The sequence below is a fragment of the Felis catus genome, chromosome C1, assembly GCF_018350175.1.
Source record: "Felis catus isolate Fca126 chromosome C1, F.catus_Fca126_mat1.0, whole genome shotgun sequence".
In the NCBI taxonomy this organism is placed as follows: domain Eukaryota; kingdom Metazoa; phylum Chordata; class Mammalia; order Carnivora; family Felidae; genus Felis; species Felis catus.
In genome coordinates, this window is record NC_058375.1 from 97,243,531 (window position 1) to 97,268,262 (window position 24,732).

The 24,732-nt window shown below is 43.0% G+C and overlaps 1 protein-coding gene and 1 long non-coding RNA gene across 11 annotated transcripts in view; one reads left to right on the forward strand and one right to left on the reverse strand.

The window, feature by feature from the left end:
- Positions 1-70: 70 nt before the first annotated feature.
- Positions 71-14,972, reverse strand: LOC109502539. Of its 2 annotated transcripts, none has more exons than XR_006582884.1 (3): positions 14,648-14,972; positions 8,386-8,557; positions 71-3,955 (listed from the first exon to the last, which is right to left on the reverse strand). It is a non-coding gene; the product is annotated as an uncharacterized LOC109502539 (long non-coding RNA). The 2 variants fall into 2 exon arrangements; XR_002744665.2 differs by lacking the exon at positions 14,648-14,972 and adding an exon at positions 9,766-11,508.
- A 68-nt stretch (positions 14,973-15,040) lies between these two features.
- The window catches only part of HIPK1 (homeodomain interacting protein kinase 1), a 52,490-nt gene continuing 42,798 nt past the window's right edge, over positions 15,041-24,732 (forward strand). For 8 of the 9 annotated variants that reach the window (XM_023259006.2, XM_023259008.2, XM_023259007.2 and 5 more), the window contains exon 1: positions 15,448-15,578. The gene's annotated coding sequence lies outside the window, so the exon portion shown is untranslated. Of the gene's footprint in view, positions 15,172-15,447; positions 15,579-24,732 lie in introns of those variants that run through there. The other variant, XM_011285077.4, reaches the window with a different exon arrangement.

The window sequence follows — 24,732 nt, forward strand, 5'->3', positions numbered from 1 at the left end:
CATCGGGCTCTGTGCTGACAGCTCAGAGCCTGAAGCCTGCTTTGGATTCTGTGTCTCCCTCTCTCTCTGCTCCTCCCCCGCTTGCGATCTGTCTCTGTCTCAAAAACAAAAACATTTAAAAAAAAATTTAAAAGAAAAAAAATTACTGGCAGTGGGGTTACAATTTTAAGTTCTTAATGTAAATTGTGCTCAGTTGCCCACTGGAAAGGTTTCCTTACTATCCTTTCTGCAGAGGAGGAGGGTATTAGAATACCTTGAAGATTCCTTAAGTTCAAATGAATGTAAACATGTACATTCAGGTACATGTAAACACGTGGCAAATCATCTTGTGTTAAGTCCGTAAATATTTACTACAGCTGTGTGGGTAAGGCTTGGCTTGAGTTCCTCCAGGAGCCTCTAGCTGCCTCACTTCTCTGCTCCCCAAAGGTGACTGGGAGAGATAAGGTAGTCTTCAGTATCAGGGCCCCCAGATTGGCACTATCTTCTAGCAACAAGGGAGCCAGTCCATTCTTGGTGTGTGATGTATCGCACACATTCCTTGAAATGGAATCTATATGAATTCAGATGGGGGAGTAGAAGCAAATGGCTTTGAGGAATTTAGATGTTGATGGCATGTTTGTGTTTTAATAACGGGGAAATTCCATACTATTCTCAAGTAAATTTGTCCGGCTTACAATAGAGATTGGCAGTTGCCTTATTCATTCAGTATCTCCATAGTCTCATATAAAAGTGCTGCATTGCATATACCTAGAAGTAGCCAATTTATTTTTAGAATCTAAGGATGACCCCACAGATCTGAGATCTTACAGTTGGGCTTGAAGATACCGGGAGAAAGGAAGTTCCCTAGAGATCAATTAGCTGTTTCATGATCTGTGGGAAAACACGTACTTTTCCACAAGGAAACCGACGCTAGCTTAAGTCCCTTTGGAGAAAAAAAAATCTGCCTGGCTGGCTTTGAGGGACCATCTCTCACTCCTGATACAGACTCCCCTTTGTGGTTGGAAATGGGAGATAAGTGAGTCTGCTTATTCAAGTAAAGGGATCTGGACTTGGGTTCTCCATGTCAAGACAATTCCCAGGGAGACTGGTTCTCTGTATTCTTGGAGTGGTCCTTAAGCAGGAGAAATTCCATCTGGGGGTCCATTTTGTGGACGAGTGAATTGCTGTCAGTTTGTTACCTGCCTTCCACCCTTTACCCTCCCCAATCACTACCACAACAGGCTGTTTTGTCTTGAGTTCATGGTGCTTCCCACTTCCTCCTCCATGGAACACCCCACTACATTGATACAGAATAATTCTGCTTGCCATTATAATCTTCTAAATTTACAACTCCCTGTGGAAATTCTCAGAATGGTTAAGCTTATCTTTATTTTTTTAACATTTTATTTTTAAAGTTTGTTTTGAGAGAGAGAGAGAGAGAGAGAGAGAGAATGAGAATGACGAGCGGAGGAAGGGTAGACAGAGAGGAAGAGAGGATCCCAAGTAGGGATACCCCTGACTCAGGAATTGAGCCACCAATGCATCCCAAGCTTGTCTTTATTTTGATCACAGTGCTTTCATTTAACTATGCCCTTCCACCTTGACCATCTCATTCCTGGGTGATTTGTCTACTTTGAACACATCCTTAACCCACTGGATCACAGAAAGCTCCCAGAATCTTGGGCTTGGTTCTTTTCCTGGCCAGATGGCTCGCTGAATCATCTTTCAATCACACAAAACTTCTGGCTAGGCTTGGGTTCGTCTTTCCCTTATAATATTCACTTATTTGATTTATATTGATCTTATTTGACTTATATTGATTTTAATATTCACATATTTACGACACAATTGTATTATGGCTATTTTACCAATTCTGAATCTTCCCATCAATTTTCAATAATTTGGGGGAATGGAGAATGAAAAGTTTGTTCCCAGTGCTATAGTCCCATTCTTAATGTGCTTACTATAAAGTGTGCTTTTGGGCAACAAAGAACATTGGGGGAAGCTCACTTACCCTACTAACCAGGCTCCATAGAAACAAAGCATCAGGGAGGGACTAGACTCCTGTACATAGGGAGTCAGGGATAGAAGGTTTGAGGAAAACCTGCTAAAAGGTTCTGAGCACCCAATTCCTAAAATGGGGAGGAGGGGTGCGCCATCCTCCACCAACCAACAATTCTCCGATACCTGCTGGGTGTCCTGTAATTCAACTCAATTCTGACCCTCTCCACGTGAAAATAGCCTCCAATCCCACAGGTTAAGGGTTCGACTACAAGACTGCTCTCCTCCCTCTCAGACACCAATTGCAAGCCCAGGTTGTCACCTGTGCTTCTGGCCACTGGTGTCAATCGGAGGTTCCGACGACTCCTCCTTGGATTTGGATAATTTGCTGGAGCAGCTTGCAGAACTCAGAAAAACATTTTACTTACCAGATCACTGGTTTGTTACAAAAGACTATAACTTAGATGGGAGAGATGTTTAGGGCAAGGTATGAGGGAAAGGCAGGGAGTGCCCATGCTCTCTGAGCACACCAGTCTCCCCAAATTCCCACGTGTTCACTTTCTCCTTCACAAGTATGTCTTCACTCTGGATGACTTCAACATTCCAGCCTCTCAAGCTCTTTGACCTCCTCATCTCCAAAGACCTTATTCCCTTCTTCCTCACCACCCTGTCATTAACCAGAAATTGTACTACATCTGAAATCTCGATTTTAAACCTGCTTTTCGCCCACGTTATTTGCTCAAGTACCTCCATTGTCAACGCCAGCCCGCTCTCAGCTTCACACCCCACCTTGACCTGACTGTATCCCATGGTCCATCGATACAACTCCCTTTATCTCTCTCCCACTCAGGCAGACTTGCCTTGAAAAACTCCAATTCTGAATAAATTATACTATCTGCTCTTTATCTGCACTAGAGCAGCTAGATTTTGTTGAAGCAAGCCCTCAACCAGGCTGGCTGGTTTCATTTTAAATTCATGACATCATACATCAAAATGGACTTCCATTCTACTGAGCAATCCTATTGTTTCTTTAGTGGGCTTGGTTTCCTATTTTCCCTTTCTCTTTGCTTTCCCTCCCACCCACACTACCAACAGGATTTACCAACGGTAAATCCTGTGGACTCTGCCTTGAAACATATCCCAAATCTTTCTTTTCCTCATCTTCACCCCTACCATCTTTGTCCAAGCAGACTTTGTTTCATGTCTGAGTTATTGCAAGAGCCTCTTCAACGTTCTCCTTGCTTCCCACATCTGCCTCTTCCCCTGCAGATACACGGTCTCGTACCCACAGCAGGCCTGATATAAGTCATCCCGTGTCACTTCGCTGTTCAAATCCTCAAATGTCTTTCCAGTTCACTGAGAATAGAAATGGAAGTTCTTACAGGGGTCTCCCTGGTCCACATGACCTGCCACCTTCTCTCCTCTCCTAGGACTCTCTCACCCTTTGCTTACCCTGCTCCAAGCCTGCTGACCTCCTTGCGGTCCCTCCAGTGTACCAGGTAAGCGCTCACCTCACTCATTTCCTCTCCTTACAGTGTTTTACATCCAGATACCATCCAGATGGTTCCCTTACCTCATTCACGGTCTTGCTCAGCGAGACTATTCTTGGTCATTCTGTTTAAAATTGCAACCACCTGGTCAGCCACTCCCTCTCTCCCTTCCTCGTTTTTTCTCCATAGAGCCCTTACCACTTTCTAACACTCTAACAAATGTTGAGATCTTATTGAGGTCACTGTGTACTGTACTAGAATGTAAACTCCAGGAGTGGTTTTTTGTTTGTTTCTTTTGTTCACTGTTGCATCCATAATGTCTAGAACACATAGCAGGTTCTTTTTTTTTTTTTTTATTTTGAGAGAGAGAGAGAGAGCATGCACTGTGGGCAGGGAAGAGCAGGGGAGGTACAGGGAGAAAGAGGGAGAGAATTCCAGGCAGGCTCTGTGCTGTGGCTCCATCCCATGAACTGTGAGATCATGACCTGAGTGGAAATCAAGAGTTGGACGCTTCATCAACTGAGCCACCCAGGTGCCCCAGCCTGTTCTTAATAACAAACATTGGTTGAATGAATAAATTAATGAATCCAGTCAGGTTAATGGGGTTTTAGGGTGATGGTGGGGTTCAGAGCCGATGGGCAAGAAAGAATTCTTGAAGATGTCTTTGGTGCAAAAAGGTGATTTTATTAAGGCATGGGAACAGGACCCGTGGGCAGAAAAGAGCTGCATTGGGGTTGTGACCGATAGCTGATTATATACCCTGAGGTTGGGAGACGGTTACGGACAGCCTAAGTCTCGAAGGAATTCTGGAAGCAAGGTTTCCAGGACCTTGAGGGGCTAGGTGTTGTTAGGAAAATGCCATTTATTACCGTTTAGTAAAACCTGTTATGAGACCCTTCGGATGTATATCAGGGGACCATAAGCTTGGAGTATGACTGCAGCATATCTTGGGGGAGTTGAGATAAAGGAAGTTTCCAAAAGAATTTTTATATGTTAAAGTAGACTTACAGGATCTTGAGGGGTCAGGGTAACGTTAAGCCAAGATTCCCTTTTGCCCCCAGCAAAGTGTCATCATCGAGGCAGCTGAGCTCCTAGAGGAAGGTCACTCTGCCTGTTTCAAGGACTTGTCAATGGGCTGGAGGCAGTCAAGGAATTTAATTTTTCATTTGCCTTTGTTTCCCACATCACCACGGCAAGCACTTAAGCCCCCTTTACATCATGATGAGGGTGATATTAGGGCTCCAGGAAACGGAGTCTATAGGTTTCTGGAGATTAGGCTATGGAGAAGATTGCCTTTTTCTTGCAGTTTACTGAGTTATCCATAACTTGAAGGAGACCCCTGTCCTGCATGACTGTGATCTCTATCAGTCAACCATCTGCTTTCTTTCCTTTCCCCTGTTCTGGGCAGCCAGCTGGGAGTGTCCGAGGAATATCACACATATCCCAGCTGGGGGGGGGGGGGGGAGGTTGGGTGCTGTTAGCCTGTACTTTGCCCTCATCTTGCCCCCACCCTCCCTCATCAAGGTGAAGACCTGGAGGGTAGCATCAGTGCAAAGACCATGTGATGGGAATGAGTTTTGTGTCTAAGGAACATTAAGAAGAGCGTGGGTCGGGGTGCCTGGGTGGCTGAGTCAGTTAAGCATCTGACTTCGGCTCAGGTCATGATCTCGTGGTTCATGAGTTTGAGCCCTGAATGGGGGCTCTGCGTGCAGAGCCTGCCTGGGATTCTCTCTCTCTCTCTCCCTCTCTCTCTCTGCCCCTCCCATGCATGCACACATAGTCTCTCTCTCTCAAAATAAATACATAAATTTAAAAAAAAAAAGAAAAGAGCATGTGTCAGAGGGGGAGAAGAGGAGTTCAGAGAGGAAGGCAGAAGTGGGGTCAGAAGTGACTTATGGGTTAAAGTAAGAAGTTTAGGCTTTAGTCTAAGTGTAAGCTACTGGAGTGCTTTAAAGTAGGGGGGAGATATTATCTGATATATATTTTTAGAAGCAACAGATGGAAAATGGGGCAAGAACGAAAGCAGGCATGCCAGTTACGAAGGGCTTGCAGCTGTAAGAGATACTGGTGAGCTGAACTGGGGTTTCTAGAAGAAAGGGGATTTGCATTGTGTCTGAACATATGTGGGAAACCACTTTAGCACAAGCAGCTACAGAAAGAAAGACATACCTTTGCCTCCACCAAAGCTTTCACAAAGGAGAAGTATATATATAACTATATATATATATACCAGTGAATATATACAGATATTTGGGGGGAATAAAGAAAGGGAGGAAAAAAATGAGCTTATTTTACAAGTAACTGGAGTATTTTTTGAATCAACACTATTTCTTATAATAGACATGTTTTGTAACTATGTACTTAAGAGAAAGAAACATGTTTTACTTGCTTTGGAGTCAACGCAAGCCTTGCGATTAAAGGTTATATTTTCTGAGAGACTAGGGCTCTTCAGTTGAAAAAAAATCATTTTGTAGAGAATAGTCACTTTCTAAATTATTTAAATTATTATAAAGCTTAATAAAATTTTATTGGGAATAACATTAGTCCTGATCTTTGAATATCTGCATCTATGAGATCTAGAAGATAAAATGGAGGATAGGCTATAGTCAAATTTAGTCTGAATTGAACCTTTTTGATTAATTCACCAAGTTGTAATATTCTACCTCCTTACAGAGGAGCACCAGAATGAACAGGTAATTTTTGGTTCATGAGAGTACATTTTCTCTCTGTAAGGCTCCTAGTCAATATATTCATAACTAAAACCTGCACTCCCTTTTGATCAAGATAGGACTGAAAAATCTGTATTTATTATATTCTATATAATATTTATATTATATAGTCTATATTTCACTTCTGTCTGTGAGATCAGAAAGTCTGTATCCGTGGAGATGAATAGTAGTGGGTTCGGGATGTTTTTTGAAAGTAACATTGAAGAAACTTTCTGATGGAGGGAATGAGGGAGGTAAGGAGAAGGTGTTTATCATCTCCATTTAAGAACGAGGAGCACCTGGGTGGCTCAGTCGGTTAAGCGTCCGACTTCGGCCCAGGTCATGATCTCGTGGTTCATAAGTTCGAGCCCTGTGTCGGGCTCTGTGCCGACAGCTCAGAGCCTGGATCCTGGTTTAGATTCTGTGTCTCCCTCTCTCTCTGCCCCTCCCCTGCTCACGCTCTGTCTCTCATGCTCTTAAAAATTAATAAACATTAAAACAGAATGAGGAAGGTGACCTTTATAAACATGCCTACTATCACACCCTAATTACTGGGAGACTCTGGATTCCTACTGACATCAAGGCTCCAAAGCCCATGATTTTCTTCTGTACCGGCCATTCTGGGAGCACTGAGGTTGGTCAGGCAGAAGGCTATTTCATATCAGAGAATTTACCCTTTAGGGTTTTGACAGGGCCCCTCCTCCTATCCCACCTCCAATGGACAGAACCACTTACTAATCCCTTGATGACAGCTTATAGATTTTATAAAAGTGAGTTTCCCAAAGTAGTAATAAAAAATAAAGTTAAATTCACAGCCAAAGATGAAGATTATTATTTTGAGATTTCCAAAACTCCATTGTATAGTTAACTGAATTCTGATGCTTTGACACTGTGAATAAACACTCAGTAATTTACTCAGCCAAATAGTTACTGGTACTGACCACATATCAGGAACTGTGTTAGGCAAGGGATACTTCATTGGGGCGTTTTTGATTTCTGAGTCTGTAGGAAGTGCAAAATGACTTAGCACAAATTATATTCAGTGATTGAATTTCAAGTTCCTGTCCTGATTCATAGCCTTCTCCCTTGTGGGTCTCTGTGTCCTTTCCCAGAGCATTTGTTTTGGCTTTGGCTTTGACTTAGAATTGAGAATACAGAAAGAAATATGGAGTGCAGGTGCTAAAAGCTTGTGTAACAGTTGGTTGAAGGTGAGAAGCTACAGAATTTTGGGGGCAGGATAATGAGAAATGACAATGACTCAGGGAAAGCGACAGAAAAGCACTATCCCTTGGTCTTGCCGAATAAAGTGTTGGTATATGGAGAAAGTGAGGGAGTAAGATGGTCATGTGTAGATAAAGGGGGAACCAGAAATCATTAGGGGGGAAGGAGGGTCTGAGGAGGAGTAGACACAGTTGTATGAGTATTTAAGGCACGGCTCTTCTCCCAGAAGTCTCTGGATTGACCCTTGAAAATTAGGAAAACGAGGGATCAAGTCTCTTGCTCATTATCTCTGAATCCTGCAAATCTCCCACCCCCTCCTTTTTTTTGAAGTGAAGGTCATATAACACACAATTAACCATTAAAAAAAAATTTTTTTTTTTTTTTAAATTTGAGAGAGAGAGAGAGTGAGGGCAGGGGGGAAGGGCAGGGGGATAGAGAGCCCTAAGCAGGCTCCATGCTCAGCACGGATCCCGATGCAGGGCTCAATCCCAGGACTCTTGGATCATGACCTAAGCTGAACTCAAGAGCTGGACGCTCAACTGACTGAGCCTCCCAGGCGCCCCACAATTAACCATTTGAGAGCGTACAACTCAGTGGCATTTCAGGCATTCACAATGTGGTGTAAGCACTACCTCTCTCTAGTTTCACCTTCCCTTTCTTTCCATTGGTTGTATTGGACTCTTTCTCTTTAATCCCACAGCTATGGCCTTCTTGCAAACTCCCCTTCCACCGAAGCCATCATTTCTGCTGGGACCCAGTCCCCAAAATGTCCTCTTTTGATACAAAAAGAAAATAAGACTAGCAAGACTTACACCTGAGAGCAGGGAAGCCAGGTCCTACCTGCCATTGCAATATTCAGCCCGGCAACCAACCCAGCTTTAGTGGGGGAGACGCTGGGGAAGTTGAGAAGTGTGGGGGGCTGTGAGGGCACCAGGCCTTCTAACAATATAGAGGAGAGACTTTCTCTATAAAAGGAGGGTACTCACCTGATTATCCTAGGCGGATTGCTAACACAGGTGGGTACTTGACTTCTCAGCTTTGTACACGACACTCATCTTCTCTGGTTTTAGTTTCTAACCCCATGGCTCTCAGGCAGCCTAGTAAATACCAATAACTTCTTTCCAAGGAGTACCTGTCATACTTAAGAGCTCGTGCCTCCTGTATATGATAATATAATGGCATATTTATTCTTCTGTTCACATTTTGCATGAAAAAGGTAGAGAGTTACTAAAAACAAAAAACATCTGGGGCACCTGGGTGGCTCAGTCAGTTGAGCATCTGACTTCATCTCAGTTCATGATCTCATGGTTCATGAGTTGGAGACCCACACCAGGCTCGTAGCTGTCAGTATGGAGCCTGCTTGGGATCTCTCTCTGCTCCTCCCCCACTCACACTCTCTCTCTCAAAAATAAATATTAAAATAATAAATTAAAAAAAAAACAAGTAACATCTCACTGATGGTCTAACCAAAATAGTGCTGCTATCTTCTTTTAAGTCCCTGCTCAGTCAATAGTGATACTTCTAGAAGCTTCTGCAGTGATCTCCAGACAGTTAACTGCTATATTCCTCAGCACTTGTAATGCCACTTTGAGAACAATCTTGAACTTGTTATAATTGTTCCTAATTTATCTCCTTAATTACGTTGAGGACCCAGAGGTCATGGGATGTGCTTTATGCACCTTTTTATTCTGTCTAGCTCAATGCCTGGTACTTGTATGCAGTCAATAAATCCTGGAAGGAAATGTTTTAAAAAGGTCCTGTTTAGTCCCCATCATACATGCTGGATTTGCCTTCTATGAAACCAGTTAAGGGGCCAGAACAACCTTTCCTGGCTCCTTCCTGTGGGGAGTAGCAAAGAGAGCAATGAAAATGATTCAGTTCATGATTTCCCAGATGTAGCCAAAGTAGACAGCATGGACCCAAGCAGCTTCCTTGGATATTAAGAACTGAATATGGGAAGTGACTACAGTAGATTTTATCACCCAGTTGGACCAAACCATCCTTCCTCATTTGTTAGTCACCACTCATATTAGGAAAAATCCCTTGTAGAAATCACATCATTTCTGTCCCCACCATGCCACTAAAATTGCTCTTGCCAAGATCAGCAGTGACTTTCTAATTGCAAATCCACTGGCCACTCTTACATCCTTATTCTCCTTTACTTCTCAGATTGGACACCACCAATTAGCTCCTTCTTCTAGAAAATCTCTCCTAGTTCTCTCCTATATTGCTTAAGACTAATTTTTTTTTGACTGCAAAGAATAGAAAACTTGTCTAATAGTGTTGTTGATACACAAGAACATTTATTTACTTAAAAAAAGAAGTCCAGAAGCAGTGGGCAGTTCCAGGTTCATTCAGAAGCTTACCTAGGTCATCAAGGACCCGTTCTTTCTATCTGTCTCCTTTGCTGTCTGTCCTCAGCATGCTGACTGTGTCCATCTTTCTTTGCTATCACATTTATGGTCACAAGATGGCCATGGCAGCTCCAGGCCTGGTGTCTTTGTTCCTTTGTCTCAGCAAAAGAGAGGCAGGAGCAAAAGAATTTCTTCTGTGAAGTTCCTGTCTTTTTATACAAAAAGAAAAACTTTCCTAGGAGCCTCCCAGTAGGCTTCCCTTCCTATTTTGTTGACCAGAACTGAGTCCTATACCCACCCCTAGATTAGTCATTGGTAAAGAGAAATGGAATTACCAGGACTGGTTTGGTCCACTGTGATTTATCTCCTGATTTGGTGAAAGGAAGCCACCTTTCTTGAAATCAAAGGATCTTCCTTCTATCTGTATAAAACTGGAATTCTATTAATATGGAAGATTTAACATAGGGAATGGCTTTTGGACAAGTGTGACAGAGACTGGCCTAATTTTTCTGAGTCATGTCTCTTTTCCTCTCGGCCACACAGAGAGATTTTTGTCATCTCCTAATCTCTCTAGCAGCATCCACGTTCCTGAGTTCCCACCAATGTAACGTGGGCAGAGTAGATCTATGTGTTTGCTACCTGCAGGCGTGGCCTATAAAAACTTCCCACACAAATAATCCATATTTTCTCCCCTCCCCCCGCCCCCGTTTTCCCCCCCCCGGCCAGATACAAGGCATCCAGTGGAGAAATCCAAGCCTCCCAGGAATGGTGAATCTGCAAGGATCAAGACTAATCCAGAACATCTCACATTCAGACATGCTAAAAAAAAACACAGTTTGAAAAGGTACCCATTGACTAGATCTGGAAAATTTTAGCACCCAAATGAAGTACATAAGGAATTATAAATTATTGAAAACCATAGTAATCCATGCACCTATGTAGCATTAATAGACAGCTAAATTAATTAATTAATGAGAGATAAGGGAGGATTGCTACGAACAAGAATCATCAATAGACGTTAAATCTAGGGGAATCTGTTTAACAAGAAGCAGGATATTTGCATGGTCTAAGATTCTCCCCACAGATTGCTTATTACTAGGAACAAAATAGTAAGTATCCCGTGGGGGAATCAGACACCTCAACTACCAAAATTATTATCGCCCAGTGAGGGACAGTGACATCAGCTGACTTTGGGTTTCATATCCTGGGAAGGACACAATATCAATTATGTAGTATTCTGGCCAGGAATGGATAACCGGGATCTAGTAATGAATAAATGTGAGGCAAACTATAAAAATAACCATTGTAAAATGAGGAACATTCTATTGCCCAAACACAGGGGACAGGCTGTACTCTTCAAAAATATCAAAGACCGAGAAAAGCTAGGGAATGGGTGCAGATTGAAGGAGATTACAGAGACAGGCGATGTATGATCTTAAACTGGATCCTATATGGGAAGGGGGAAAATGGTAAGAATGATGTTATTGGATTAAGTGACAAAACTAGGAATATGAATGGTAGATTAAAGTATTGTATCAATGTTAAGTCTCCTGGAATTGACAACTGTATATATGGTGTATGTAAAAGAATGTACTTATTCTTAGGACATTCAAGTATTAAGGGATAAAGGAGCATGGTGTATGCAATTTACTTTCCTTGTTTTTAAATAATTTTTTTAAAGTTTATTTATTTTTGAGAGATACAGAGAGACAGAGTGCGAGTGGGGGAGGGGCAGAGAGAGGGGGAACCACAGAACTCAAAGCAGGCTCCAGGCTCTAAGCTGTCAGCACAGAGCCCGATGTGGGGCTCAAACTCACAAACTGTGAGATCATGAACTGAGCTGAAGTCGGAGGCTCAACCAACTGAGCCACCCAGGCGCCCCTGCAATGTACTTTCCAATGGTCAGAAAAAAAAAAAAAATGTGTATGTATATTGTCTATCTGAGACTGCAATTGTTAAAGCGAAAGGGGCAAAATATTAATAAACAAATCCAAGTAAAGGATAAAGGATATAGGAGTACTCTTTTTACTATTCTTTAACTTTTCTGCGTGTTTGGAATTATTCCCAAATAAAAAGCTTTCTGGAGACTAGATTTTAAAAGTCATTGAGGATTCCCTCTCGTTTCAAAGGATTTTTGCATGTTTTGCCCCCCATCCTTTCCTTTGGGCCTTTACTCTCATATGGTTTTTCCCTGTTTTAGAACTGTTGGCTTCTGCTTGAATTCTCTTTTTTTCCTGGCCCCTTGGGTTCACTACTTGTTCTGATAGTTTGACTAGCTTTTTGATTAAACTTTTCTCATGACACAGCCTTTTGGTCAGCTTCTCCTAGTTGGCCTTAAGCTCTGCAGCTCCTGAGCAAGTGACTTCTTGTCTGCAACACTGAATCTAGGCTCTAGGCCCAAGGGGAATGTTATACCCTAGGTGAGATTTAATGCTTCCAACTGGCATTGGCTCCGTCTACTTCTGTGGCTGCACTGATTCTGTCTGGGAGGAAATAGTTCTCAATCTGCCCCCTTTCTCTCCATGTTCTCTGCTTGACCAAACCCTCATCATAGCTTATTTTTATTTTTTATTTTAGAGAGAGCAAGAGAGTGAGCAGGGGAGGCCGGCAGAGGGAGAGAGAGAATCCCAAGCAGAAGTCCAACACTGGGCTCCATCCCACGACCCTGGGATCATGACCTGAGCCGAAGTCAAAAGTAAGTAGGACGGACACTCAACCAACTGAGCCACCCAGGCCCCATCATCGTAGCTTTCTAATTAGGATCTCTCTAGTGTTACACATTCTACAAGACCAGTGCTCTAACCCCTGAGCTATGGAGCCTTATCCTTAGTGTTACACATTCTAGTCAGCCATCCTCCAGCCACTAGCTCTCTCTTTAAAGCACAGATTCCTTCATGTTACCTGTCTGATTAAACCTCTAATTACCTGTCTGATTAAACCTTCATTGCCTTTAAAACCTGATTCAGGGGGCGCCTGGGTGGCTCAGCAGACTCTTGAGTTCAGCTCAGGTCATGATCTCACGATTTGTGGTTTCAAGCCCTGCGCTGGGCTCTGCGCTGGCAGTGTGGAGCCTGATTGGGCTTCTCTCTCTCTCTCTCTCTCTCTCTCTCTCTCTCTGCCCTTCCCCTCTCTAAATAAATAAATAAATAAACTTAAAAATCTGATTCAGTTGAGGCACCTGGGTGGCTCAGTCGGATTAAGAGTCTTGATTTTGACTCAGGTCATGATCTCACAATTCGTTAGATTGAAACCGCTCCCCTCCCCCAACCCAGGAGGTGGGGGGAGGCTCTGCTCTTACAGGGAGGAGCCTGCTTGGGATTCTCTCCCTCTCTCTCTCAAAATAAATAAATATGAAAACAATAAAATCAAATTCAATCTACCTTACTAATTCCACATCATGCCACTTCTCTGCCAAACTGTAAGCCCTTTCAGAGCATGGACCATGTCTTTCTTTTTTGTATCTTTAATTTCTAATACAGTCCCTGGCACACAGAAGATACTCTATTAATAGCTATTTGCTGAATGGACAAATGAACCCTAACTACATTAAACTTTGACATTTCTTTGACCATTTTATGTTTAAATATCTCCTTCTCCAAAGTCTTCCCTGGCTCTGTCATTCAAGTCTCATATATGTCTCCATGCATTTTTTCCCCCCTCACTAGACTGTAAGCTAAAGGAAAAGTTCATGTCATATCCATTTGGCATCTGACCCAGTATCTAAGAGAGTTCCTGGAGTAAAGCAGGCATACAATTTGCTGGATGGATAAATGAATGATGTTAGAGAGGGGAAAAAAGCAGATTTTGAGGAGGTCTCCATGCAGTGAGGCAGGCTGAGGAAATGGCCTGAGAACCATGGAAATAGACAAGAATAAACAAATAAGGCACAAGGAAGTCAATTAAGTAGACAGATGACGATGCAGAATCAAATGATTAGAATAAAGTGGGGGTCAATCAGGAAAGCTCCTTAAAGCTGAATTTTGAGATGTGTTTGAAAAGCGGAAAGGGACATAACTTGAGCGAACAGGGGCCTAGAAGCAGGTCATGGAGTTTGGTTGAGCCAAGTCATGGTGAGCAATTAGTGTGTGTGTGAAGTCTGACTTTTGAGCACGATCAGTTTCTACACCAGAGCTCAAGTTCTGCCTTTTTCCTGGCTCCCTAAGTGGGCGTACTTGCCCACTCTCTCTATTTTGATGTTTCCCAGGTCAGCCCAATGTAGAACTTTATGTTCTCTAAATTCCTTGTGAAAATAAGCAAACAAAACTGCCCTGTGAGATTGAACACTTGCTAACCTTGGTCCCCTAGGGAAGTAAACTTCCGGTTCCCAATATAATAGTGTTGCTCCCTGTGTTGTTAAGCCAGAAAAGAAAGCCTAACGTAGGAACTTAGCATTATCACTTCTTCACAAAAGTATGAGCACATTTTCACAAAAATTCCTTTTTTTTTTTTTGTTTCGTTTTTGGTGAGGAGATGGGGATCCAAAGAGGTCAAGAACGTATAAGTGAGATCTGAGAAGTACAGTGTAATAGGAAAATCTTAACGTAGCCACATCTGTCCACCTCTTCAAAGAGTATATGCAGACACCCCTTGTGCTGACCAGTCACTTTGTAGGGCTCAGATCATTGCTGCCTCCAGCACTTGCAGGATAGAAAAAAGTAGATTATATCACTGTCTCTCTAAAAATGGTCCCTACTTTAGGAATAAGAACATTTTACACAGCGGGAGGTACATCTGAAGTCCTACAGTCTCTTGACTCTGGAAGACGGCAACTGTCTTTCTGTAAGGATAACCTAGTTTTCAGTGTCCATTTTTTCAGAATGCTCTGTGCCCAACGCACCTCGTTTCCTGAATACCCAGCCTTACCACCTCCTGGTAGAGGCAAGAAGAACATTACCGTAGCATTTGCTCACAGCTCGTTTTGAGGTGCTGGGTCCAGAGCACAGCTGCTCTTTCTCATCTCCTAATGCAAACCCAGGTTCCTAAGGCGGCAGTGGAAGAGCCTTAGTGAGGGGGCTCCTGATGTACGTGGAGGCTTCCAGATCCCGTACATGGAGGCCACTCTGCTAGAACGTCTCTAGACTGCAACGAAACGTTAAAGCCTAAACGGAGGTAATTCCTCACCAGCAGGGTGGCTTCCCGGGTAGGCAGTGCCTCCCTGCGCGCTGCCCAATCTCTGGGGGTGTCACACTAGACTGTGGTGATGTCACACTGGCTGGGATGACATTTTACAGCTGGAACCCCCCACCGCCACCAAGCACCTTTAAATCACCGCGGAGTCTGCCGCGGGGAGGGAGGGGGCGGGGAATCCGGCCCCCGCACTCGATCCACGCTGGCTCCCCACGGAGGTCCTCCCGGTCCCACTCCCATCTGTACTATGTTGTCGTGCTAATCGGCCCGCTCCTCGGCACTTCCGCCTCAGTAGGTGTCATGGCGCGGGGCCGGTGAATGGTTCCCGCGGGGCGGGGCCGCCGGGGGGGGGGGGCGGTCGCTCGGCGCTCGACTCGTCGGGTCTGGCGACAACGGCGGCTGCGGAGCCAGGGGCCCGGCGGTGGCCCCGGACGGCAGCAGGAGGCCGAGGCGGGAGCGCGCGGGGCTGAGGCGGCGGCGGCGGCGGCGGCCAGGGGCCGGGCGGCGGAGCGGGCGGGAGGCTGAGGGGGCGCCCCCCGCGGGACAGGCGCGGGGACGGCTCCGGGGGGCGGGGGCCGGGGCCCGGGCCGGCTCGCGCGGGGGGTATGATGACCCGGCGGCGGGGCCCCGGATCTCGTCTCCTCCGCCGCCTCCTCACGGCAGCCCCAGCTCGCGGCTGAGAACCAGACCCACCGGCGGTGAGTCGGACCGGGCGGGAAGGGGCTTCGGCGGGAAGCGAGCTCCCATCCGCTCCCCGAGGCGGGGCCGGCCGGGCCGCGGGGCTCTTCGGGGCGCCCGGCCTGCGGGGGGCGCCTCCCTGGGCGCGCCCCCACCCGGGACCCGGCGCCCAGTCCTGCGGCCCGGTCGTTCGCGGCCGCGGAGGGGCTTGCGTCCTCGGGAAAGCGCGAAGGCTCCGGGTTTGTTTTCGGGGCAACTCCCCCAGCCTGCTGCCACTTCTCTTCGGGGCGTGTTGTTGTCCTTAGATGACAGGGGGCCGCCGTGCGCCTCCTCACCCGGCCGGTCCCCCCCCCCCCCCCCCGGCCGTCGTGGCAGGTTCCCAGCGTGTGACTTGTGCGTGTGCATTTCACAGCTCTGCTTATCACCATGGTTTTGGGTTATTTGTGCTCTTTGCGACCAGAAAGCGGTGCCTGGAAAGGACGGCAGTGGTGGGGTGGGTGTGGAAGCTTTTTCTGTCCTCTCCGCTTCTGTTCTTTAATCGTTAGGTTTGTAATTTGTAATGATGGTGGAGACTACGTGGGACCAGCCCACCTAATGTGTGTCTGTGCGAGGCGGATCTAGAGGTCTGGCTCAGAGGGAAACTTTTGCTGTCGCCGCTTTCCCAAAGCTTTCGTTAAAAAAAAGAGAGAGAGAGAGAGAGAGAGAGAGAAGGTGAGGAAACAACCAAAAACTCTTGGGTAAGGCCCGCACTTTCATAGGTCTGTGGGAAAGAGGCCCTTTTTGTGTTTAGCAACCAAGACTTGGGGCTCGGTCTCCAGGAGCGCTGGTCCAACCTCCAGTTTGTTGTGGTGACAAGTCGTGAGCCTTGGCCTGTGTTTATGCTGGGCGCGTTTTCTTTCCTGTTTAGGTGGGGGAAGGGGGGAGGGGCTCGAGGAGGGGAAAAAACAATCCCAGGCTCCAATTGTCTTTCCTCCGCTTAAGCCTCGACCTCAGTTGTCGATGGACTCGGTTTGAGGCCGCCCGAGGTGCTTTTCCTTAGTGACACTTTGGGAATTCTCAGTGATTGCATCAAAGTATTCATTTCAACTGTAAAAATTCTTCTGCCCGCTCTATCCTTTATCTTATTTGTTCCTTAGTAACTGATGAAAACAGCAGCCTGGCTTCCTGCTCTTGATGAAGTGGGGTTAAATTAAGTGGCTGATGCCCTCAGCGAAACCTACAATTTTGTTCTTGTTTGTGTAAAGCTATTTTAGATTCCTGGTTTGGGGTGTGTGTGTGTGTGTGTGTGTGTGTGTGTGTGTGTGTGTGTGAGATTTAGAGATTGTAGAGAATTCAGATCATTACCAGTTTTTATTTATGTAGGTCTAACGCTTTCTGTAAAACATTAAAAAATCTAACAAGTCCTATTACTTAATAATTGTTATTTAGCTGGTGATTTTGGACCTCCCCACTTACTGGGTTCTGGGTTCTGTGTTACAATACTGGTATCCTTTGCTTTAAGATACTGCTCCTTGCTTGAAAGATATTCTGGTAGAGTCACTTGTGGTTGGGACTGAAGGCAGCCAAGCCAGTAAAGCATCTGATGAGTAAAATGGTGATTGAGATCTTGTAAATGTGTCTACTGGTTCTAGTTGGTAAGTAGGACTTTTGCTGTGATTCTCATAAATAGTTTATACTATTTTTGGGTATTAGAGGTTTATGGACTGTAGAGTAAGTTGATTGGTAACTCGAGATTGAAAACCAAACCAGAACTCCCTCCTAAAAGAAAAAGAAGATAATCTCAAAATTCACAGCTCTCTGGAAAATCGAATTTCTTCACTCTGTGGTTTTGTTTTCATAAGCACAGCTTAGTCACTGGTTGTGTTGGGAGAAATCAGGGAGCCAGACCTGCCCTGTAAACTTCTTACACTTGGAACTTGTGCAACTTGTTGTTGGTTGTATATTGTAACCGGTCCTTTTGTAATTCGAACTAATTTTGCAAACATGAACTTCCTGATCTGTCCTTTTATTTTCATTTTCAAGACTGCATAAAGCAATCCATATTTTTTTAGTTTTTTTTTTAAGTTACAGTTATTAATTTCTCCCCAGTCTCTTCCCTTACATTTCATGCCATTCTGAACACAAGTGATCAAAATCATTTTTCCTTCAAGTACTACCTCAACAGTCACTGATTTGCTTTTTGCTTCCTTTTTTGTTCCTAATTTCCCAGCTCCCTACATGACTTAAGTATTTTTGTAGAGCATAATTTGGCTCTTTAAAAAAACTTACATCCTGTTTTTATATTTCTCTCTCTCTCTCTTTCTCTCTCTCTTTGGTTATATCATCTGAGCAATATTCTAAGCTCTTTGAAGATAGGGAAACGTGTGTATTTCTTTTGGAATCTTTAAGGGCACCTGGTACAGTGCTTTCCCAGTGTTTAGTGGAAAAGAATCAGAAGACCTGAATTCTTTGCCAGCATTGCTACTCACTAGCTCTGTGTAAAACTTGTCTGCCTTTCTTGGGTCTCCTTTTTCTCATCTCGGAATTAGGGGGTTTTGGAAAGAATCTTGTAAGGTCCATTTTAGCCGTCAGACTCTGTACTTTTTGCTAGTGTCTTCTGCTTCTCAAATACATCTCCTTCCTAGAAACGGTTTTTCATTTTTCCACATTCCCTGCCATACCGGTAAAAGTTATCTCATCTGAAAGAACTTGTTCTACCTTCCATCTGCCAAACTGTTGTTACCTTATTTAAGTCCTGTTTTCCTTAGGCCTTTGCTGACGGATCTAAAGAGGGTCATCCCAGCGTTTATGTTCCATATTCATCTACGCTGTTAATTTGACATTTTCCTTGTGCTTGAAACTCCTCGAGGTATAGCTTTCTTCATTCTAAACTTTATGGGACTTGTAGACTGTCCTGTCATACATCAAGATTGTACTTTTTTACCAAACACAAAAAAGACTTACTTTTCTTTGGTTCTGTTGCTATAGATTCATCATTTCAAATAAATAACAGAGCTGTTGAAATTTAGGAGAAGATGTCCTGCTTAGAAGGAAAGTACCCATCAGCCAGTTTACCAAGATCTTACAAAATATTGATTATATGGCTGTAAATTACATAGAATTGTAGAGTTAGTCTTTCATCAGCTAACACCACTTATTCCACACCCTCTCTTTGCATACTGGTTGGGGAGCTGGCTTGTTGGTTCCTTCTGAAGGAAAGTGCTACAGGAAAGGGGTGGGGAACTTCCATTCAAATGGTCCTTAGGGTTTCAAGCTTATTTTTTCCTTTTGTATCACTACACTTAGAAAACTAATCTATATATTCTCTTGTAGGCAAGGGACTATAATTTCTGTCTCACTTGAACATTGCTCTAATTTAGAATGACACCTGAGATCCCCTTATGTTTACATATGGAGAAGTATGTGATCTCTTTCTAGTCATTCATCCTAGCAAACATTTGACACATACTATATGCTAACCATTGTGATAGATTCTAAAGAAAGAAAGAGAGAGAGAGAGAGAGAGAGAGAGAGAGAGAGAGAGAAAGAAAGAAAGAAAGAAAGAAAGAAAGAAAGAAAGAAAGAAAGAAAAACCTTCTGTGCTACTGAGAATTGTCCTCATGAAACTTCAAGTTTGGATGTCAACTTTGGAATAAATAGTCATACTTAGAATGAAATTTAGGGTGACCGCATGAGTTAATATGTGATCTGGCCCTGGTCTGCCTCTTTGGGCCCTGCTTCTATTATTTTCTTCCCTGTTCTATTCCATCCATACTGGATCTCTTCTTCAAATAGGCCAAGAATGTGCCTTGGCACCAACTGTTCTCTTTCACTGGGGTGGCTCCTTCTTGTCAATTAGGTCTTAGTGTAAATACTACCACCTTACAAGGCCTTCCCTGACCACCAAATCTAGAGTATGTCTCCCCTTCCCACTGTCTCTATCATATTACTGTGTTTTCATCATAGCATTATCACTAGCTACTATTTTCTTGGGTGTGTGTGTGTGTGTATTTGTCTTCCCAGCAGAAAGTAAATTCCAAGAGATAAGGGAACTTGTCCATCTGGAACACCACTTGTTATCCCTAGTTTCTAGAAAAGTGCCAGGCAGACATATTAGGTACGCAATACATGTTTGTTAAGTGAATAAATGAAATAAGTAAGTACAAGTGTGGTGAGTGGTTTGAAGTGGTAGAGAATGCTATGAGAGCCTTTACCAGGAAACGTAAGCTAGTATGAAGTGGCCTGGGCAAGGCTTTCCTGAGTGTATTTGTCACCGTAAGGCTGACTAAAATGTACATAACCTAGGAAAATAGTTTTTCTCTCAGGCAACAGCCTGAAGTAAATGTTCCGGGTTGAACTGAGCATTCGTGGTGGGCAGGCGGCTCTGCTCTGATCATCCAGAGACAGTTCTTTACATCTTACTGCTCTGCCTCCCTTGGACGTGGTCTCATGGTGGAACCTGGGTCTCCATAGGTTCTTGCTGCTGGAAATGGAAAGGAACACCAAGAGCTCACCCACACATCACTTTCTGTTGGTGAGAGGGACTGGTGAACACAGCCATGTGCCTGGGGTGAACGAGAGAGTAGATTTTGATCCAAACCAACATTCTGTACCACACTGAAAGAAGTGAGGCTTAAGCAGAGAGACTAAAAGGATAAGCAGAAGTTAGAAAAAGAGAAGGCTAACAGGCAAAAGCAAAGTTCAGAGAGGGAACGTTACGTGTGAAGGAACTAGGATAGGAGAAATTTAGCACTGCTGGAAATTTAGAGATTTTGGACTTTATCGTAAGGTTTTAAGCACGGGACCGATTGGCGCTTTTTAAAACTTCAGTTGTAAAGAATGAATTGGGAGAAAGGAGCTTAAAAAGGAGGCTTGAGAGTACCATTTGGGGGAGGCAAGTTAGGCTTAGTCCAGGATTGTCAGCAGGGGTGGGGAGAAATGGGTAGAGTGGAGAGAGAGATGATATTGCAGTGAAGGAGTTTTCTTCCCAAACCTGCTTGCTTTACTTTTACAGCTTGTGTTTTCTCACTTACCTACTTGAATGATACGAATATTCTTTACATATCAGCGTGCTTGAGAATATGTACATCTGTGTACATGTCAGCCGAGGACAAGTGCCTCAGAGGCGGCAGTCAACATACAGTATTGATTTTAGGTTATTTTAGGTCACCAATTGTTAAATTGTATCAAAGAGGCAAAGATGATACTAAGTGAAAGCAGTAGGAATATATTATTGGTGTGGAAGATGGAAGTTACCTGAAGGGTAAAGACAGAACTCTGACAAATGATTATCTTGGTTGTCATAACCAACTGTTCCATTCATAGTTATAATATTTGAATTCTTTACAGTAAGGGTACCTACCTGTGCTGCCCATAATAAATGTTGTTAAATAGATGGGACCATGTCAGGGAGTGAATGGGGAGGCTGTTAATTTTATTGCTTTTGAAAGCCTTGGGTTCTAGCAAGACTCAATTCTGTTTAGGAATTAATACAAGCATCAATAGCTTTTTGCCTATTAGTTCTAGTTCCCAGATTAATGCAGTGGCCTAATTTGTCATTATATTCAGATGGTTAAACACTTGAAAAGTCAGGTATGAAATGAAAAGACTAGTTTATTATTAGAGTCAAGAGGTAGGACATTTTCAAGAAGTCAGAAATAACTTTTATTGGCAGCTGTTCTCATGTGAATTGAGAATATTTGTAACTTAGCAGAGTCTGATACATAGTAAGTTTTCCACAGATGTTAATCCTGTTCCATATCTTCCTTTGGGAGGTCTCACCCTAGGAAAAAAATTGCTTCCCCACTTTGCAAAGGCAAATTTTATGGAACATAGTATCTTTATCTTATGTTTCAAAATGGCTGCTTGTAGCTGAATTATATAAATAAGAGTGTTGATTTTTCTAGGCAATTTTGATTTTGTATCTTCTCCTCACCTAGTGCTTGTTGAGCTCAGGATGAATCTCAGCCACACTGGCATGATATTAATTACCATACACACATGCTGTGGGGAAGGCCAGTGAAATTCTGGATTGTTCTTTCCCTGTGGGTAGACATAGAAATTTGTCTTACTGAATAAGACTTATATTCATTTATTTATATACTTAAACTTTCAGAAAAATTTCCTAGAACTTGTGCTTTTTGCAGTGCTCAATGTGAAGATTTGAAACCACCAGTATCTATTATTTTGTGTATTGGGTGAAAGTTGTCCATAACATTACTCTGGTAAATGTAATATTTTAAAAAATATTTCGTTATTAATGTACTTTCAAAAATTTGGCATTAAACTTCATGAATTCTATTCAGTATTATTACTTTAGGCTTCCATATTCTTAGACATAGCTACAAACTACAAATTTTGTATTCAAATTCTTTCATTAAATATTTTTAGGTATATAAAATTTGTGCTCCTGTGTTTTTTTTTTTTATTTTTTTAACATTTATTTTTGAGAGACAGAGACAGCATGAGTGGGGGAGGGGCAGAGAGAGAGGGAGACCCAGAATTTGAGCAGGCTCCAGGCTCTGAGCTCTCAGCATAGAGCCCGACGCAGGGCTCGAACTCAAAAACTGTGAGATCATGACCTGAGCTGCAGGTGGACGCTTAACCGACTGAGCCACCCAGGCACTCCTGTGCTCCTGTTTCTTCATAGATTATTAAAATTAGTAGCTCAACAGATACACAGTGGAAAACAAATTTCAAGAATTTGCTTCCTTTCATTGTTCAAAAATTGGCTCAGTTTTATGATAAATATTCTTGCATAAATTTTAATAGATAAATTTTGTAAAGGTCTTACTTTGTTTAACATTTTTCTTCTATTATAATTTGGTATTATGTCAGTGATATAGGCAGAACAAGATGACTTATAAATTCCTAGCTGTGGAGTTAAATTGCACTGACTTTAACTTTTAATTTACACTTTTTTGTCTTCAAGGTTCACGTAAATTATGGAAACTCTTGTTTAAGGTAAATCCAGATCACATTTTAGAAATTGAAGGCTGAGGATTTGTTCTTCATTCCAGCTGTCTAGTCCAGTGCAGATGGTTTTTAGTTACATTCAGTCACAAAGAAATGTACACATTGCTTTTTTATGTCTGTAACATCCTTTGCCACGCTTCCTTCCTTTCTTGTGTGTGTTTATTCTCTTATGACTGGTAAAATTATACTATGTGTTTCGGAGTGGAAACTTCCCCTGTATCTCAGAGACTGCACAGATAAAAGAGAGGGATATTTGAAAAATAAAACCAAGCATTTGAAAATCTTGCAGTTTAATGAGTGGTAGGGCGTACATTGGAGGTTGGTAGGTAAGGGTCAGAATCATCCAATGAATACTGCCTGTCTGTATATTGCCAGAGTCTGGTAGTTTCTGGTGATGTAAGCACACATCAAGACAGATATGGCACCTATCATGCAACTGTCCTGTAGCTGGGAATGTAAGTAACATTAAATAAATAATTTCAAGTTGTAAGGGAGGAGCAGGATGCCATGGGTGTGCATGGTGGGAAGGATGGTGGTGTATGTGTGTGTGAGAGAGAATGAATGGTTTTCCCAGAAGAAAATCTTCAACATATCAGAGGGCCTTCCAAGAACTGGAAGGAGGGCACCGTGGCTGGAATGGGAGAGTTGGGAACACAGGAACCAGATTTTTGTAGAGCTTGTTAAGGCAGATTGAGGATTTTGGATTTTATCCACAAAGCAATGGAAAACTTTGGAGGCAGGAGGAGGAAGGTGGTTAAGAAAGAGAGAGCAGTCATCTGATTTGCATAATTTAAAAACAAAGATCCCCAGAGTGCATTCAAGATTAGTTTGGAGGCTCCTGGCTGTTTGAACTAGAAAGGTCCCAATAGGGGTAGAAAAAATGGCTGATCTGAAATATACTTAGGTGGTAGAATCGGTAGGATTTGGTTATAGATTAAAGATGAAGTAATAAAGGGAGAAGAATGAATTCCAGACACTAAGAACTTCATATGTATTAAATAATTTAATTCTCAGAGTAACCCCATGAAGTAGGTATTGCTATCACCAATTTACAGATGAGGAAACTGAGACTCATTTCCTCTCTGATTTTTGGCTTGAGATGCTGTATATATGGTGGTGTCTCATAACTGAGACAGAAGACTGGGGGTGGGGTCGAGGCTCATAAATTTAATTTTGTACATGTTAAATTTGAGGTATATTCAAGATACCCAAATTGCAGTGTGGGATTGTTATTTGGAAATAAGAATTTGAAGTTCAGGAGAGAGAAGTCTGAGTTAGAAATAAAGATTGGAGAATCTTTTGCAGATGACTAACCCTGGGAAGTAGTTACTGAAAACGGGGGAAGTGTGGACAAGAGAGGGAGGACTAATGTAGAGCCTGAAGGCATCTGAGTGTTACATGGTCGAGAAGAGAGAAGATAAATACGAAATGGCTTATATGCTAGGTCAGTGGTTTGGACTTTATTCTAAAAGTTTTAGCTTTGGGAGTCTTGGGGTTTATTGAGCTTGAGATATTTACGGATGTTCAGGGACAAAAAGCTGGGCTTTTCTCACCCCCTTTCTCCATATTTTTTGTGAGAATTACTTCCTGTGGTTCTTCAGGAGATCCTCTCTATAGGTTTCACATCATTTGATTACTTTTTTCTGATCATTTTATCAGTGGTCCTCTTATACTGTAGTGGGCAGAGCTAAACACTATTAAAATAGTGTATGACCTGAGCAGAGTAGATAGCATTCACTTTGTCCAGCACATTCTGGACACTATTTCTATGAATGTAGCTGAAGATTGAAATAGCTTTTGAGGGGAGGGGAACATTATCACATAATGTTTCTCTTACCAACTGAAAGTGTTTTTCGTATACGTATGCTCCCGCTAAGCCTTGTGTTTCTTATCCTTGTGCTTTGTGGTAGTCATATTTTTTGGACCTAAGTAGGATTCTGTATTTGTATTAAATTACATCTGCTAGATTTGTGTTGTGGTTTGTACCCTATTGTGATCTTTTTGGACCTGTTCCTTAGCAATATATTGAGTATCCTGCCCAAATTTGGTTCATCTGTAAATTTTATAAGCATGCCATCTATGTCTAAATTTAAAGAATTGATCAAAAAGCTAATCAGGGGGTGCCTGGGTGGCTCAGTTGGTTAAGTGTCCAACTTCAGCTCAGGTCATGATCTCATGGGTTTGTGGGTTTGAGTCCTGTGTTGGGCTCTGTGCTCAGTG